Below are 20,235 nucleotides of genomic sequence, written 5' to 3'. Positions count from 1 at the left end.
AACTACACCACCTCCATTAATGCATCTCCTTTCTCTTTTTCCTTCCCCCTCCACTAGTTGAAGTTGTCTCCTCCCAAATTAGGTAGCTAGGATTTAGTTAAGTGACATATTTGCCCCCTAACTAGATCTATCTTTGTCAAGAAGAGCTTTGTGCACTTTTGATCTCCCTACAACATCATCTCCACCGTGTGCTCGATCTCGATCGAGATAGAGGTGATGAAAATTTCATGCTTTTGCAAAATGGAAATATATTTATGTGTGTGTGATATGTTTGTGGAAATTGTGTGTGTGGCATGAGTTGACGCCATTGTGCTTTTGAGTTGCCTATGTTTTGCCGAAATGTCGATTTATTTCCGTTTCACGAATTACGGGCAAACTCTAGATCCATATATGTCCTATTTTTAGGGAAGCTCATGCCAAAAAAATTTATGACTTTGATGCATGCATGCATTTTTATAATCAATTTGTTTATTATTACCATGCAGAGTTGACGATGGTTAGTGGAACGATGGTGGACAGGTGGTTGTGGTCGGCAGTGCAGGACTTGAAAGAAAATAACCGGACAGAGGTTTTATGTCCGTGTCGAAAATGCAAAGGAATAGTTGGCTCGACCCCCATGACGATGGTCATGTCGAAGCGCACCTGCTCATGACTGGTTTCATGGATGGCTATACTCGGTGGATAATTGAAGATGAGGATGACGATGTTGAGGATGCCGACGGGGCAGGCAATGATGACACGGGGCAAGACGAAGAGATGATCGATAATGGCGGCGTGGAAGAGGCCGGACATGGTGGCGGAGAAGGGGGCGGACATGGCGGAGGAGAAGGGGCCGGACATGGCGGCGGAGAGAACGACATGGACTCCACGCATCAGAGTTCGTCGGTACTAAGTTCAATTGTGCGGGACCCTCATGTTCAAGCATTGCTTCACAAGGAGACAAGTACTGAGAGAGATGCTTCTAGAGAGGAGGCTAAGCTGGAGCAACTGGTGGTAGACTCGAACACTCCATTGTATGATGGTTGCAATCCTGAGGTGACCCGCTTGAGTCTCACGCTCCAACTCCTGAAGACGAAGGCTAAAAACAAATGGACCGACACTAGCCTCGATGAGCATCTCAAGTACCTAAAGGATGTTCTTCCCGCGGGTAATCTATTTCCTACTAGTGTTGATGAGGCCAAGAAGATCATGTGCCCTCCTGATCTGCCACACATTAGATACCATGCATGCATCAACGATTGCATAATTTATCGGAAGGAGCACGCGGAAAAAATAAGATGTCCGGTGTGCAATGCTTCTCGATACAAGAAGGCCGGGAAGAAATGTCCCCAGAAATTTGTATGGTACTTACCGATCACTCCCCGTCTCCAGAGGTATTTTGTAGATCCCAAGGAAGCAAAGCTAATGCGCTGGCACGCGGAGAGGAAGAAGCCCGACGATGGAGATGATCTGAAGCTGAGACACGTGAAGGATGGAAGCCAGTGGAGAGCGTTGAACAGCTTCTATCAGTATTTTGAATGTGATGCAAGGAACATCGTGCTCGGCGCGTGTACCGATGGCATGAATCCGTTTGGCAACTAGAACACCAACCATAGCACATGGCCCGTGTTTGTATGGATGTACAACCTCCCCCCCTGGTTGTGCATGAAATCGAAGTACATTCACATGAGCATGCTTATTCAAGGGCCGAAACAACCAGGAAATAATATTAATTTGTATCTAGGGCTACTTCAAGAGGAGTTAGACACATTATCAAAAACACCGGCCAAGACATGGGACGCCAGCAAAGGTGAGTATTTCAACATGAGAGCCGCGCTAATCACGACAGTGTAGGACTATCTCGGTTACAAATATGTGGCAGGCCAGGTGTGCCATGGATATTGCGGATGCACGCGATGCATGGATGATACAACGTCTCAGCAGCTAACGTCAAGGAAAGATGGCGGGTCTGGGAAAATCGTGTACATGGGGCATCGAAGATGGCTTGAACAGGATGACACGTGGAGAAACCGTGGAGATCTATTCAATGGTCACGCTGAGCATTGAGGACCTCCACGTAAGCGGAGCGGTGCCGAAATCGATGAGCTGTTGAAAAACTAGAAGGAGTGCCCCGCACCAGGAAAGACGATGAGAAAGGCGTCGGAGTCGCTGTTGAAGGTATGGAAGACGAGGTCTGTATTCTAGGACTTGGAGTACTGGCACAAACTCGATACACCTCATTGCCTTGATCAAATGCATATCTGTAAGAATGTCCTTGAGAGCTTGCTCGCAACACTGATGAACATGCCGGATAAGACCAAGGATGGGCCGAAGGCAAGAAAAGACTTGCAAGATTTGAAAATCAGGGAAGATCTGCACATGCCGCCCCGTAAAATGTCAGACAAGACAGAGACGGAGACAGAGGCACGGGAGAAGAAGGGCAAGAAAATAAAGAAAGAGGATTATTGCCCCCCTTCTTGCTTCACCTTAAGTCAGGCCGAGATCAATCAATTCTTTAAGTGCCTTACCGGAGTCAAAGTTAGTTCCGGTTACTGTGGCAAGATAAGCAGATATCTAGACATGGACAAGAAAAGGTTCAGCGGGATGAAGTCTCATGACTGTCATGTGATGATGATGCAGATACTACCTGTTGCCCTTAGAGGGATAATGGACAAGCACGTCCGTGACACGCTTATTGGTCTTTGCAACTTTTTCGATGTCATCTCTTGAAAGTCGATCAGTGTGAAGCAGCTCCAAAGGCTACAGGAAGAGATCGTTGTGATACTGAATGAGCTTGAGATGTACTTCCCGCCCGCGTTCTTCGACGTGATGGTGCATCTGTGTGTCCATATTGTGGATGACATAATAGACCTGGAGCCGTCATTCCTGCACAACATGATGCCGTTTGAGAGGATGAATGGGATCATCAAAGGATTCGTTCGTAACATGTCCCATCCGGATGGAAGCATCGTCCAGGGCTATTTGGCACAAGAGTGCATCTCTTTCTGTGAGAATTTTCTATATGGCACAGACCAGCCGCCTGGTGTTAGTGTTGGTTTGCCCGTTAACAAGCACGATGGGAGGCTCGAAGGAGATGGTCACTGCAATGGTCGCAGGGAACTGCACGTGGCATACTCAGATCGACGCAGCGACTTTGACAGAGCAAACTTGGTAGTGCTACAACACCTAGACTATTGGAAATATGCCCTAGAGGCAATAATAAAAGGATTATTATTATATTTCCTTGTTCATGATACTTGTCTTTATTCATGCTATAATTGTATTATCCAGAAATTGTAATACACGTGTGAATACAAAGACCATAATATTTCCCTAGTAAGCCTCTAGTTGACTAGAGGCTTGATCAACAGATAGTCATGGTTTCCTGACTATGGACATTAGATGTCGTTGATAACGGGATCACATCATTAGGAGAATGATGTGATGGACAAGACCCAATCCTAAGCATAGCACAAGATCGTGTAGTTCGTTTTGCTAGAGCTTTTCCAATGTCAAGTATCTCTTCCTTAGACCATGAGATCGTGTAACTCCTGGATACCGTAGGAGTGCTTTGGGTGTACCAAATGTCACAATGTAACTGGGTGACTATAAAGGTGCACTATAGGTATCTCCGAAAGTGTCTGTTGGGTTGACACGGATTGAGACTGGGATTTGTCACTCCGTATAACGGAGAGGTATCACTGGGCCCACTCGGTAGTGCATCATCATAATGAGCTCAAAGTGACCAAGTGTCTGGTCACGGGATCATGCATTACGGTACGAGTAAAGTGACTTGCCGGTAACGAGACTGAACGAGGTATTGGGATACCGACGATCGAGTCTCGGGCAAGTAACATACTGTCTGACAAAGGGAATAGTATACGGGGTTGCTTGAATCCTCGACATCGTGGTTCATCCGATGAGATCATTGAGGAGTATGTGGGAGCCAACATGGGTATCCAGATCCCGCTGTTGGTTATTGACCGGAGAGCCGTCATGTCTGCATGTCTCCCGAACCCGTAGGGTCTACACACTTAAGGTTCGGTGACGCTAGGGTTGTATGAATATGAGTATGCAGCAAACCAAATGTTGTTTGGAGTCCCGGATGAGATCCCGGACGTCACGAGGAGTTTCGGAATGGTCCGGAGGTAAAGAATTATATATAGGAAGTGCTGTTTCGGCCATCGGGAAAGTTTCGGGGTCACCCGGTATTGTACCGGGACCACCGGAAGGGTCCCGGGGGTCCACCGGGTGGGGCCACCTATCCCGGAGGGCCCCGTGGGCTGAAGTGGGAGGGGAACCAGCCCCTAGTGGGCTGGTGCGCCCCCCACTTGGGCCCCCCTGCGCCTAGGGTTGGAAACCCTAGGTTGGGGGCGCACCACTTGCCTTGGGGGGCACTCCACCCCCCCTGGCCGCCGCCCCCTTGGGAGATTGCATCTCCTAGGGCCGGCGCCCCCCCCCTGGGGGCCTATATAAAGGAGGGCAGGGGGAGGGCAGGCGCACCCTGTGTCTTGGTGCCTCCCTCCCCCTGCTACACCTCGTCCTCCTCCCGCAGCAGCTTGGCGAAGCCCTGCCGGAGTTCTGCTGCATCCACCACCATGCCGTCGTGCTGCTGGATCATCATAAACCTCTCCTTTCCCCTTGCTGGATCAAGACGGAGGAGACGTCACGCTGACCGTATGTGTGTTGAACGCGGAGGTGCCGTCCGTAAGGCGCTAGGATCTCTGGTGATAGGATCACGACGAGAACGACTACCTCAACCCCGTTCTTTTGAACTCTTCAGCTCGCGATCTACAAAGTGGTATGTAGATGCATCTCTCCTTTCACTCGTTGCTTAGATGAACTCATAGATGGATCTTGGTGAAACCGTAGGAAAAATTTTATTTTCTGCAACATTGCCCAACAGTGGCATTATGAGCCAGGTTTATGCGTAGTTCTCTATTGCACAAGTAGAACACAAATTTGTTGTGGGCGTAGATCTTGTCAACTTGCTTGCCGCTACTAGTCTTTTCTTGCTTCAGCGGTATTGTGGGATGAAGCATCCCGGACTGACCTTACACGTACGCTTACGTGAGACAGGTTCCACCGACTGACATGCACTAGTTGCATAAGGTGGCTAGCGGGTGTCTGTCTCTCCTACTTTAGTTGGAGCGGATTCGATGAAAAGGGTCCTTATGAAGGGTTAATAGAAATTGACAAAATCACGTTGTGGTTATTCATAGGTAAGAAAATGTTCTTGCTAGAACCCAATTGCAGCCACGTAAAAGATGCAACAACAATTAGAGGACGTCTAACTTGTTTTTGCAGCAATTGTCATGTGATGTGATATGGCCAGAAGTTGTGATGAATGATGAATGATATATTGTGATGTATGAGATCATGTTCTTGTAATAGGAATCACGACTTGCATGTCGATGAGTATGACAACCGGCAGGAGCCATAGGAGTTGTCTTTATTTTTTGTATGACTTGCGTGTCATTGAAGAACGCCATGTAAATTACTTTACTTTATTGCTAAATGCGTTAGCCATAGAAGTAGAAGTAGTCGTTGGCGTGACAACTTCATGAAGACACAATGATGGAGATCATGATGATGGAGATCATGGTGTCATGCCGGTGACGAAGATGATCATGGAGCCCCGAAGATGGAGATCGAAGGAGCTATATGATATTGGCCATATCATGTCACTACTTTATATAATTGCATGTGATGTTTATTATGTTTTATGCGTCTTGTTTACTTAGAATGGCGGTAGTAAATAAGATGATCCCTTATAATAATTTCAAGAAAGTGTTCCCCCTAACTATGCACCGTTGCTAAAGTTCGTCATTTCGAAGCACCACGTGATGATCGGGTGTGATAGATCCTTACGTTCACATACAACGGATGTAAGACAGTTTTACACATGCAGAACACTTAGGGTTAACTTGACGAGCCTAGCATGTACAGACATGGCCTCGGAACACAGAGACTGAAAGGTCGAACATGAGTCGTATGGAAGATACGATCAACATGGAGATGTTCACCGATGATGATTAGTCCGTCTCACGTGATGATCGGACACAGCCTAGTCGACTCGGATCGTGTAACACTTAGATGACTAGAGGGATGTCTAATCTGAGTGGGAGTTCATTAAAGAATTTGATTAGATGAACTTAATTATCATGAACTTAGTCTAAAACCTTCGCAAATATGTATTGTAGATCAAATGGCCAACGCTCATGTCAACATGAACTTCAACACGTTCCTAGAGAAAACCAAGCTGAAAGATGATGGCAGCAACTATACGGACTGGGTCCGGAACCTGAGGATCATCCTCATAGCTGCCAAGAAAGCATATGTCCTAGATGAACCGCTAGGTGAAGCACCCATCCCAGAGAACCAAGACGTTATGAACGCTTGGCAGTCACGTGCTGATGATTACTCCCTCGTTCAGTGCGGCATGCTTTACAGCTTAGAACCGGGGCTCCAAAAGCGTTTTGAGAAACACGGAGCATATGAGATGTTCGAGGAGCTGAAAATGGTTTTCCAAGCTCATGCCCGGTCGAGAGATATGAAGTCTCCGACAAGTTCTATAGTTGTAAGATGGAGGAAAACAGTTCTGTCAGTGAGCACATACTCAAAATGTCTGGGTTGCACAACCGCCTGTCCCAGCTGGAGATCAACCTCCCGTACGAGGCGTTCATTGACAGTATCCTTCAGTCGCTTCCACCGAGCTACAAGAGCTTTGTGTTGAACTACAATATGCAGGGGATGGTGAAGACCATTCCTGAAGTATTTTCAATGCTAAAGTTAGCAGAGGTTGAAATCAAGAAAGAACATCAAGTGTTGATGGTCAATAAGACCACTAAGTTCAAGAAGGGCAAGGGTAAGAAGAACTTCAAGAAGGACGGCAAAGATGTTGCCGCGCCCGGTAAACCAGTTGCCAGGAAGAAGTCAAAGAATAGACCCAAGCCTGAGACTGAGTGCTTTTATTGCAAGGGGAAGGGTCACTGGAAGCGGAACTGCCCCAAATACTTAGCGGACAAGAAGGCCGGCAACACTAAAGTGAAGGAAATATGCCCTAGAGGCAATAATAAAGTTATTATTTTTCCTCATATCATGATAAATGTTTATTATTCATGCTAGAATTGTATTAACCGGAAACATGATACATGTGTGAATACATAGACAAACATATAGTCACTAGTATGCCTCTACTTGACTAGCTCATTAATCAAAGATGGTTATGTTTCCTAACCATAGACATGTGTTGTCATTTGATTAATGGGATCACATCATTAGGAGAATGATGTGATTGACATGACCCATTCCGTTAGCCTAGCACTTGATCGTTTAGTATATTGCTATTGCTTTCTTCATGACTTATACATGTTCCTGTAACTATGAGAATTATGCAACTCCCGTTTACCGAAGGAACACTTTGGGTACTACCAAACGTCACAACGTAACTGGGTGATTATAAAGGAGTACTACAGGTGTCTCCGAAGGTACATCTTGAGTTGGCGTATTTCGAGATTAGGTTTTGTCACTCCGATTGTCGGAGAGGTATCTCTGGGCCCTCTCGGTAATGCACATCACTATAAGCCTTGCAAGCAATGTAGCTAATGAGTTAGTTATGCAATGATGTATTACATAACGAGTAAAGAGACTTGCCGGTAATGAGATTGAACTAGGTATTGGATACCGACAATCAAATCTCGGGCAAGTAACATACTGATGACAAAGGGAACAACGTATGTTGTTATGCGGTTTGACCGATAAAGATCTTCGTAGAATATGTGGGAGCCAATATGGGCATCCAGGTCCCGCTATTGGTTATTGACCGGAAACAAGTTCTAGGTCATGTCTACATAGTTCTCGAACCCGTAGGGTCCGCACGCTTAACGTTTCGTTGATGATATAGTATTATATGAGTTATGTATGTTGGTAACCGAATGTTGTTCGGAGTCGCGGACAAGATCATGGACATGACGAGGAACTCTGGAATGGTCGGGAGATAAAGTTTGATATATGCGATAATAGTGTTTGATCTCCGGAAGAGTTCCGGAATTCACCGGAAGGGGTTCCGTATGTTTCCCGAAATGTTTGGGAACGTGAACACGTTATTTGGGCCAAAGGGGAAAGCCCACAAGGTTTTTGGAAAGCGCAAAAGGAAGTTTTGCGGAGTCCAGGGGCCAGACGCCAGGGTCCCTGGCGTCTGGGTCCAGACGTCGGGAACCCTGGCGTCTGGCCCTGGAGTCCGAGAAGGACTCTTGCCTTTCGGGTGAAACCAACTTTGTGGGGGCTTTTACTCCAAGTTTCGACCCCAAGGCTCAACATATAAATAGAGGGGCAGGGCTAGCACCAAAGACATCAAGAAACACCAAGCCGTGTGCCGGCAACCCCGTCCCCTCTAGTTTATCCTCCGTCATAGTTTCCGTAGTGCTTAGGCGAAGCCCTGCGGAGATTGTTCTTCACCAACACCGTCACCACGTCGTCATGCTGCCGGAACTCATCTACTACTTCGCTCGTCTTGCTGGATCGAGAAGGCGAGGACGTCATCGAGCTGAACGTGTGCAGAACTCGGATGTGCCGTGCGTTCGGTACTTGGATTGGTCGGATCGTGAAGACGTACGAGTACATCAACCGCATTGATAAACGCTTCCGCTTGGCGATCTTCAAGGGTATGAAGATACACTCCTCCTCTCGTTGCTATGCATCACCATGATCTAGTGTGTGCGTAGGAAAAATTTTGAAATTACTACATTCCCCAACAGTGGTATCAGAGCCAGGTTTTATGCGTTCATGTTATATGCACGAGTAGAACACAAGTGAGTTGTGGGCGATACAAGTCATACTGCTTACCAGCATGTCATAATTTGGTTCGGCGGTATTGTGAGATGAAGCGGCCCGGACCGACATTACGCGTACGCTTATGCGAGACTAGTTTCACCGTTACGAGCACTCGTGCTTAAAGGTGGCTGGCGGGTGTCTGTCTCTCTCACTTTAGCTGAATCGAGTGTGGCTACGCCCGGTCCTTGCGAAGGTTAAAACAGCACCAACTTGACGAACTATCGTTGTGGTTTTTGATGCGTAGGTAAGAACGGTTCTTGCTAAGCCCGTAGCAGCCACGTAAAATTTGCAACAACAAAGTAGAGGACGTCTAACTTGTTTTTGCAGGGCATGTTGTGATGTGATATGGTCAAGACGTGATGCTATATTTTATTGTATGAGATGATCATGTTTTGTAACCGAAGTTATCGGCAACTGGCAGGAGCCATATGGTTATCGCTTTATTGTATGAAATGCAAACGCCCTGTAATTGCTTTACTTTATCACTAAGCGGTAGCGATAGTCGTAGAAGCAATAGACGGCGTAACGACAACGATGCTACGATGGAGATCAAGGTGTCGCGTCGATGACGATGGTGATCACGACGGTGCTTCGGAGATGGAGATCACAAGCACAAGATGATGATGGCCATATCATATCACTTATATTGATTGCATGTGATGTTTATCCTTTATGCATCTTATCTTGCTTTGATTGACGGTAGCATTTTAAGATGATCTCTCACTTAATAATCAAGAAGTGTTCTCCCTGAGTATGCACCATTGCGAAAGTTCTTCGTGCTGAGACACCACGTGATGATCGGGTGGGATAGGCTCTATGTTCAAATACAATGGGTGCAAAACAGTTGCACACGCGGAATACTCAGGTCATACTTGACGAGCCTAGCATATACAGATATGGCCTCGGAACACGGAGACCGAAAGGTCGAACGTGAATCATATAGTAGATATGATCAACATAGTGATGTTCACCATTGAAACTACTCCATCTCACGTGATGATCGGACATGGTTTAGTTGATTTGGATCACGTGATCACTTAGATGACTAGAGAGATGTCTGTCTAAGTGGGAGTTCTTAAGTAATATGATTAATTGAACTTAAATTTATCATGAACTTAGTACCTGATAGTATTTTGCTTGTCTATGTTTGTTTGTAGATAGATGGCTCGTGCTGTTGTTCCGTTGAATTTTAATGCGTTCCTTGAGAAAGCAAAGTAGAAAGATGATGGTAGCAATTACACGGACTGGGTCCGTAACCTGAGGATTATCCTCATTGCTGCATAGAAAAGTTACGTCCTGGAAGCACCGCTGGGTGCCAGGCCTGCTGCTGATGCAACTGACGACGTTAAGAACGTCTGGCAGAGCAAAGCTGATGACTACTCGATAGTTCAGTGTGCCATGCTTTACGGCCTTGAACCGGGTCTTCAACGACGTTTTGAACGTCATGGAGCATATGAGATGTTCCAGGAGTTGAAGTTAATATTTCAAGCAAATGCCCGGATTGAGAGATATCAAGTCTCCAATAAGTTCTATAGCTACAAGATGGAGGAGAATAGTTCTGTCAGTGAACATATACTCAAAATGTCTGGGTATAATAATCACTTGATTCAACTTGGAGTTAATCTTCCTGATGATAGTGTCATTGACAGAATTCTTCAATCACTGCCACCAAGCTACAAGAGCTTCGTGATGAACTATAATATGCAAGGGATGAACAAGACTATTCACGAGCTCTTCACAATGCTAAAAGCCGCGGAAGTAGAAATCAAAAAGGAGCATCAAGTGTTGATGGTTAACAAGACCACCAGTTTCAAGAAAAAGGGTAAAGGGAAGAAGAAGGGGAACTTCAAAAAGAACAGCAAGCAAGTTGCTGCTCAAGAGAAGAAACCCAAGTCTGGACCTAAACCTGAAACTGAGTGCTTCTACTGCAAGCAGACTGGACACTGGAAGCGGAACTGCCCCAAGTATTTGGCGGATAAGAAGGATGGCAAAGTGAACAAAGGTATATGTGATATACATGTTATTGATGTGTACCTTACTAATGCTCGCAGTAGCACCTGGGTATTTGATACTGGTTCTGTTGCTAATATTTGCAACTTGAAACAAGGACTACGAATTAAGCGAAGATTGGCTAAGGACGAGGTGACGATGCGCGTGGGAAATGGTTCCAAAGTCGATGTGATCGCGGTCGGCACGCTACCTCTACATCTACCATCGGGATTAGTTTTAGACCTAAATAATTATTATTTGGTGCCAGCGTTGAGCATGAACATTATATCTGGATCTTGTTTGATGCGAGACGGTTATTCATTTAAATCAGAGAATAATGGTTGTTCTATTTATATGAGTAATATCTTTTATGGTCATGCACCCTTGAAAAGTGGTCTATTTTTATTGAATCTCGATAGTAGTGATACACATATTCATAGTGTTGAAACCAAAAGATGCAGAGTTGATAACGATAGTGCAACTTATTTGTGGCACTGCCGTTTAGGTCATATCGGTGTAAAGCGCATGAAGAAACTCCATACTGATGGGCTTTTGGAATCACTTGATTATGAATCACTTGGTACTTGCGAACCGTGCCTCATGGGCAAGATGACTAAAACGACGTTCTCCGGAACTATGGAGCGAGCAACTGATTTGTTGGAAATCATACATACTGATGTTTGTGGTCCAATGAATGTTGAGGCTCGCGACGGGTATCGTTATTTTCTCACCTTCACAGATGATTTGAGCAGATATGGGTATATCTACTTGATGAAACACAAGTCTGAAACATTTGAAAAGTTCAAAGAATTTCAGAGTGAAGTGGAAAATCATCGTAACAAGAAAATAAAATTTCTACGATCTGATCGCGGAGGAGAATATTTGAGTTACGAGTTTGGTCTACACTTGAAACAATGCAGAATAGTTTCGCAACTCACGCCACCCGGAACACCACAACGAAATGGTGTGTCCGAACGTCGTAATCGTACTTTACTAGATATGGTGCGATTTATGATGTCTCTTACTGATTTACCGCTATCGTTTTGGGGTTATGCTTTAGAGACGGCCGCATTCACGTTAAATAGGGCACCATCAAAATCCGTTGAGACGAAGCCTTATGAACTATGGTTTGGCAAGAAACCAAAGTTGTCGTTTCTTAAAGTTTGGGGCTGCGATGCTTATGTGAAGAAACTTCAACCAGATAAGCTCGAACCCAAATCGGAGAAATGTGTCTTCATAGGATACCCAAAAGAGACTATTGGGTACAACTTCTATCACAGATCTGAGGGCAAGATTTTCGTTGCTAAAATCGGATCCTTTCTAGAGAAGGAGTTTCTCTCGAAAGAAGTGAGTGGGAGGAAAGTAGAACTTGATCAGATAACTGTATCTACTCCCTTGTTGGAAAGTAGTTCATCACAAGAACCGGTTCCTGTGACAACTACACCAACTAGTGAGGAAGCTAATGATATTGATCATGAAACTTCAGATCAAGTTTCTACTGAACCTCGTAGGTCTTCCAGAGTAAGATCTGCACCAGAGTGGTACGGTAATCCTATTTTGGAAGTCATGTTACTTGACCATGATGAACCCACGAACTATGAGGAAGCGATGATGAGCCCAGATTCCGCAAAATGGCTAGAGGCCATGAAATCTGAGATGGTATCCATGTATGAAAACAAAGTATGGACTTTGGTTGACTTGCCCGATGATCGGCAAGCCATTGAGAATAAATGGATCTTTAAGAAGAAGACTGACGCTGATGGTAATATAACTGTCTATAAAGCTCGACTTGTTGCGAAAGGTTTTCGACAAGTTCAATGGGTTGACTACAATGAGACTTTCTCACCCGTAGCTATGCTTAAGTCTGTTCGAATCATGTTAGCTATTGCTGCATTTCATGATTATGAAATTTGGCAAATGGATGTCAAAACTGCATTCTTGAATGGATTTCTGGAAGAAGAGTTGTATATGATGCAACCAGAAGGTTTTGTTGATCCAAAAGGTGCTAACAAAGTGTGCAAGCTCCAGCGATCCATTTATGGACTGGTGCAAGCATCTCGGAGTTGGAATAAACGTTTTGATAGTGTGATCAAAGCATATGGTTTTATACAGACTTTTGGAGAAGCCTATATTTACTAGAAAGTGAGTGGGAGCTCTGTAGCATTTCTGATTTTGTATGTAGATGACATATTATTAATTGGAAATGATATAGAATTTCTGGATAGCATAAAAGGATACTTGAATAAAAGTTTTTCAATGAAAGACCTCGGTGAAGCTGCTTACATATTGGGCATCAAGATCTATAGAGATAGATCAAGACGCTTAATAGGACTTTCACAAAGCACATACCTTGACAAAATTTTGAAAAAGTTCAAAATGGATCAGGCAAAGAAAGGTTTCTTGCCTGTGCTACAAGGTGTGAAGTTGAGTCAAACTCAATGCCCGACCACAGCAGAAGATAGAGAGAAAATGAAAGATGTTACCTATGCGTCAGCCATAGGCTCTATCATGTATGCAATGCTGTGTACCAGACCTGACGTATGCTTAGCAATAAGCTTGGCAGGAAGGTATCAAAGTAATCCAGGAGTGGATTACTGGACAGCGGTCAAGAACATCCTAAAATACCTGAAAAGGACTAAGGATATGTTTCTCGTATATGGAGGTGACAAAGAGCTAGTCGTAAGTGGTTACGTCGATGCAAGCTTTGACACTGATCCGGACGATTCTAAATCGCAAACCGGATACGTGCTTTTATTAAATGGTGGAGCTGTAAGTTGGTGCAGTTATAAACAAAGCGTCGTGGCGGGATCTACATGTGAAGCGGAGTACATAGCTGCTTCGGAAGCAGCAAATGAAGGAGCCTGGATGAAGGAGTTCATTTCCGATCTAGGTGTCATACCTAGTGCATCGGGACCAATGAAAATCTTCTATGACAATACTGGTGCAATTGCCTAGGCAAAGGAATCCAGATTTCACAAGAGGACCAAACACATCAAGAGACGCTTCAATTCCATTCGGGACCAAGTCCAAGTGGGAGACATAGAGATTTGCAAGATACATACGGATCTGAATGTTGCAGACCCGTTGACTAAGCCACTCTCATGAGCAAAACATGATCAGCCCCAAGACTCCATGGGTGTTAGAATCATTACTATGTAATCTAGATTATTGACTCTAGTGCAAGTGGGAGACAGAAGGAAATATGCCCTAGAGGCAATAATAAAGTTATTATTTATTTCCTCATATCATGATAAATGTTTATTATTCATGCTAGAATTGTATTAACCGGAAACATGATACATGTGTGAATACATAGACAAACATATAGTCACTAGTATGCCTCTACTTGACTAGCTCATTAATCAAAGATGGTTATGTTTCCTAACCATAGACATGTGTTGTCATTTGATTAATGGGATCACATCATTAGGAGAATGATGTGATTGACATGACCCATTCTGTTAGCCTAGCACTTGATCGTTTAGTATATTGCTATTGCTTTCTTCATGACTTATACATGTTCCTGTAACTATGAGAATTATGCAACTCCCGTTTACCGGAGGAACACTTTGGGTACTACCAAACGTCACAACGTAACTGGGTGATTATAAAGGAGTACTACAGGTGTCTCCGAAGGTACATGTTGAGTTGGCGTATTTCGAGATTAGGTTTTGTCACTCCGATTGTCGGAGAGGTATCTCTGGGCCCTCTCGGTAATGCACATCACTATAAGCCTTGCAAGCAATGTAGCTAATGAGTTAGTTACAGAATGATGTATTACGTAACGAGTAAAGAGACTTGCCGGTAACGAGATTGAACTAGGTATTGGATACCGACGATCAAATCTCGGGCAAGTAACATACCGATGACAAAGGGAACAACGTATGTTGTTATGCGGTTTGACCAATAAAGATCTTCGTAGAATATGTGGGAGCCAATATGGGCATCCAGGTCCCGCTATTGGTTATTGACTGGAAACAAGTTCTAGGTCATGTCTACATAGTTCTCGAACCCGTAGGGTCCGCACGCTTAACGTTTCGTTGACGATATAGTATTATATGAGTTATGTATGTTGGTAACCGAATGTTGTTTGGAGTCATGGATAAGATCATGGAAATGACGAGGAACTCTGGAATGGTCCGGAGATAAAGTTTGATATATGGGATAATAGTGTTTGATCTCCGGAAGGGGTTCCGGATGTTTCCCGAAATGTTTGGGAACGAGAACACGTTATTTGGGCCAAAGGGGAAAGCCCACAAGGTTTTTGGAAAGCGCAAAAGGAAGTTTTGCGGAGTGCAGGGGCCAGACGCCAGGGTCCCTGGCGTCCGGGTCCGGACGCCGGGAACCCTGGCGTCTGGCCCTGGAGTCCGAGAAGGACTCTTGCCTTTCAGGTGAAACCGACTTTGTGGAGGCTTTTACTCCAAGTTTTGACCCCAAGGCTCAACATATAAATAGAGGGGCAGGGCTAGCACCAAAGACATCAAGAAACACCAAGCCGTGTGCCGGCAACCCCGTCCCCTCTAGTTTATCCTCCGTCATAGTTTCTGTAGTGCTTAGGCGAAGCCCTGCGGAGATTGTTCTTCACCAACACCGTCACCACGCCGTCGTGCTGCCGGAACTCATCTACTACTTCGCCCGTCTTGCTGGATCGAGAAGGCGAGGACGTCATCGAGCTGAACGTGTGCAGAACTCGGAGGTGCCGTGCGTTCGGTACTTGGATCGGTCGGATCCTGAAGACGTACGACTACATCAACCGCGTTGATAAACGCTTCCGCTTGGCGATCTTCAAGGGTATGAAGATACACTCCTCCTCTCGTTGCTATGGATCACCATGATCTAGTGTGTGCGTAGGAAATTTTTTGAAATTACTACGTTCCCCAACATAAAGGTATATTTGATATACATGTAATGATGTGTACCTTACCAGTACTCGTAGTAACTCCTGGGTATTTGATACCGGTGTCGTTGCTCATATTTGTAACTCACAACAGGAGCTGCGAAATAAGCGGAGACTTGCGAAGGACGAGGTGACGATGCGCGTCGAGAATGGTTCCAAGGTCGATGTGATCGCTGTCGGCACGCTACCTCTACATTTATCCACGGGATTATTTATGAACCTCAATAATTGTTATTTAGTGCCAAGTTTGAGCATGAACATTGTATCTGGATCTCGTTTAATACGAGATGGCTACTCATTTAAATCTGAGAATAATGGTTGTTCTATATATATGAGAGATATGTTTTATGGTCATGCCCCGATGGTCAATGGTTTTATTCTTAATGAATCTCGAATGTAATGTTACACATATTCATAGCGTGAATACCAAAAGATGTAAAGTTGATAACGATAGTCCCACATACTTGTGGCACTGCCGCCTTGGTCACATTGGTGTCAAGCGCATGAAGAAGCTCCATGCTGATGGACTTTTAGAGTCTCTCGATTATGAATCATTTGACACATGCGAGCCATGCCTCATGGGCAAAATGACCAAGACTCCGTTCTCCGGAACAATGGAGCGAGCAACCAACTTATTGGAAATCATACATACCGATGTGTGCGGTCCAATGAGCGTTGAGGCTCGCGGAGGATATCGTTATGTTCTCACTCTCACTGATGACTTGAGTAGATATGGGTATGTCTACTTGATGAAACACAAGTCTGAGACCTTTGAAAAGTTCAAGGAATTTCAGAATGAGGTAGAGAATCAACATGACCGAAAGATAAAGTTCCTACGATCAGATCATGGAGGAGAATACTTAAGTCACGAATTTGGTACACACTTAAGGAAATGTGGAATCGTTTCACAACTCATGCCGCCTGGAACACCTCAGTGTAACGGTGTGTCCGAACATCGTAATCGCACTCTATTGGATATGGTGCGGTCTATGATGTCTCTTACCGATTTACCGCTATCATTTTGGGGATACGCTCTAGAGACAGCTACATTCACTTTAAATAGGGCACCGTCTAAATCCGTTGAGACGACACCGTATGAATTATGGTTTGGGAAGAAACCTAAGCTGTCATTTCTAAAAGTTTGGGGATGCGATGCTTATGTCAAGAAACTACAACCTGAAAAGCTCGAACCCAAGTCGGAAAAATGTGTCTTCATAGGATACCCTAAGGAAAGCATTGGGTATACCTTCTACTTAAGATCCGAGGGCAAGACCTTTGTTGCCAAGAACGGATCCTTTCTGGAAAAAGAGTTTCTCTCGAAAGAAGTAAGTGGGAGGAAAGTAGAACTCGATGAAGTACTACCTCTTGAACCGGAAAGTAGTACAGCTCAGGAAAATGTTCCTGTGGTGCCTACACCAACTGGAGAGGAAATTAATGATGATGATCAAGGTACTTCGGATCAAGTTGCTACTGAACCTCGTAGGTCCACAAGGACACGTTCCACACCAGAGTGGTATGGCAACCTTGTCCTGGAAATCATGTTGTTAGACAACAGTGAACCTTTGAACTATGAAGAAGCGATGGCGGGCCCAGATTCCAACAAATGGCTTGAAGTCATGCAATCCGAGATAGAATCCATGTATGAAAACAAAGTATGGACTTTGACTGACTTGCCCGATGATCGGCGAGCGATAGAAAACAAATGGATCTTTAAGAAGAAGACGGACGCGGATGGTAATATTAGCGTCTATAAAGCTCGACTTGTCGCTAAGGGTTATCGACAAGTTCAAGGGGTTGACTATGATGAGACATTCTCTCCCGTAGCGAAGCTGAAGTCCGTCCGAATCATGCTAGCAATTGCCGCATACTATGATTATGAGATATGGCAGATGGACGTCAAAACGGCATTCCTTAACGGGCATCTTAAGGAAGAACTGTATATGATGCAGCCGGAGGGTTTTGTCGATCCTAAGAATGCTAACAAAGTATGCAAGCTCCAGCGATCCCTTTATGGGCTGGTGCAAGCATCTTGGAGTTGGAACATTCGCTTTGATGAGATGATCAAAGCATTTGGGTTTATGCAGACTTATGGAGAAGCCTGCGTTTACAAGAAAGTGAGTGGGAGCTCTGTAGCATTTCTCATATTATATGTAGATGACATACTTTTGATGGGAAATGATATAGAACTTTTGGACAGCATTAAGGCCTACTTGAATAAGTGTTTTTCAACGAAGGACCTTGGAGAAGCTGCTTACATATTAGGCATCAAGATCTATAGGGATAGATCGAGACGCCTCATAGGTCTTTCACAAAGCACATACCTTGATAAGATTTTGAAGAAGTTCAAAATGGATCAATCCAAGAAAGGGTTCTTGCATGTATTACAAGGTGTGAGATTGAGCTCAGCTCAATGCCCGACCACAGCAAAATATAAAGAAGAGATGAGTGTCATCCCCTATGCTTCAGCCATAGGATCTATTATGTATGCCATGTTGTGTACCAGACCTGATGTAAACCTTGCCGTAAGTTTGGTAGGAAGGTACCAAAGTAATCCCGACAAGGAACACTGGACAGCGGTCAAGAATATCCTAAAGTACCTGAAAAGGACAAAGGACATGTTTCTCGTTTATGGAGGTGACGAAGAGCTCGCCGTAAAGGGTTACGTCGACGCTAGCTTCGACACAGATCTGGATGACTCTAAGTCACAAACCAGATACGTGTATATGTTGAATGGTGGAGCAGTAAGCTGGTGCAGCTGCAAGCAGAGCGTTGTGGCGGGATCTACATGTGAAGCGGAGTACATGGCAGCCTCGGAGGCAGCGCATGAAGCAATTTGGGTGAAGGAGTTCATCACCGACCTAGGAGTCATACCCAATGCATCGGGGCCGATCAAACTCTTCTGTGACAACACTGGAGCTATTGGCCTTGCCAAGGAGCCCAGGTTTCACAAGAAGACCAGGCACATCAAGCGTCACTTCAACTCCATCCATGAAAATGCTCAAGATGGAGACATAGATATTTGCAAAATACATACGAATCTGAATGTCGCAGATCCGTTGACTAAACCTCTCTCGCGAGCAAAACATGATCAACACCAGAACTCTATGTGTCGGGGATATACCCCGCGGTGTAAACCGACCGGAAGTTAACCTGGCCGGACTTGGCGGATTATTTGAGGTCCCGCTGGCACTTGGCGATATTCATCTGGTGACCCGCCCAAACCTGGCGATTTACCAGCAACCCGCCAGGACGTTGTAACTCACTGGTGACCCGGTGGACGGGTCAGAGAAGCGACAAGACCCGGTGGCCCGTCTGGCGGTTCATGAAGGCCGGTTCAACTATGGTGGGCCGGTTTAAGAGGAAAGGCATGAGGAATATTTACCTTACAAGGAGTTAAGACCAGGACTTGTATCCGGTTTGTATTAGAGACAGATTAGTCCTAATCCTAATAGGACTCCACATGTAACCCGCCCCTTCAACATATATAAGGAGGGGCAGGGCTCCCCAAAGGGGGAGAGGCGACAAGCAAGAGAAACAATCTCTAGGGCTAGACACAACTAGAGGAGAGCCGGTTTACGGCGACTCCCTCATGAGCATAATGAGATCTAGCCTCAAACAGCATGTAGGGGTTTTACCGGATGATGTTTCCCGGGGCCCGAAGCTGTCTAAATCCCTGTCTTGTGTTGCGTCTCTCGATTCCGCTCAACCCCTCTCAAGCTACCACATAGATGTGTTGGCCTCGCGACTAAGTCTTGACACTAAGGACATTTGACGTGACAAATCCACGACAGTTGGCGCCCACCATGGGGCCCGCGCACGGTGGTGTTGAGTTCTTGAAGGGATCTCTTTTAGGGACCGAGAAGCTCGCGATCAGTTTAATTCAAGGTTCGATTGGGATCTTCATCAGGGGCGGTGGTAACCCGCCGTGCCGACGCCCGCAGGGACATCAGCAAGACGTGGCATCAGGTGCACAATTCGGAGTTGGATTTGTATAACGGAACCAAGCCAAGTCAGAGGGCCATGCGTACTGCTGCAATTGGAGTCAAAGTATGTGAAAGCTGCAGTCTTATCAGCGGAATTGTCTATGAGCCGGGACCAGGTTGTATGATTTGCATCACGGATTAAGCATCTATCATTGAGCAGCCGCTACCATCAAATCGCACGTCTCTGGAACACTGTGGGTCTCCGTACATCCAAACCGCCCTGGCTGGTCCCTTCAGTTTTAAAGTCACCGAGTCGGCTACTTCCAAACCGCGGTTGGGTCTACCTGCTTCACAGTTTCTACCAACTGCTATCTCCGAGTCGCCGGAGGAGTCGGCCTCGTTTGCCTTTGAATCACCGTCGCACCGTCACGCCGGATGACGCTTCTACCACCACGATCAGACTACTTGCGGTTCACATGTTTGCGGCCTGATCTCCGTCGATGCCGCCTGGGCTGACCTTTGCTGAACCGCCGTGCCAGGGCACCTCGACCACCACAAGCCGCCATCACTGTTGCTCCTGCTGTGGCCGGCCCCGAGGCGCCTTTGCCTTAC

This window comes from Triticum dicoccoides, chromosome 3B (assembly GCF_002162155.2).
Source record: "Triticum dicoccoides isolate Atlit2015 ecotype Zavitan chromosome 3B, WEW_v2.0, whole genome shotgun sequence".
Lineage (NCBI taxonomy): Eukaryota > Viridiplantae > Streptophyta > Magnoliopsida > Poales > Poaceae > Triticum > Triticum dicoccoides.
This window is presented reverse-complemented; position numbering follows the sequence as displayed.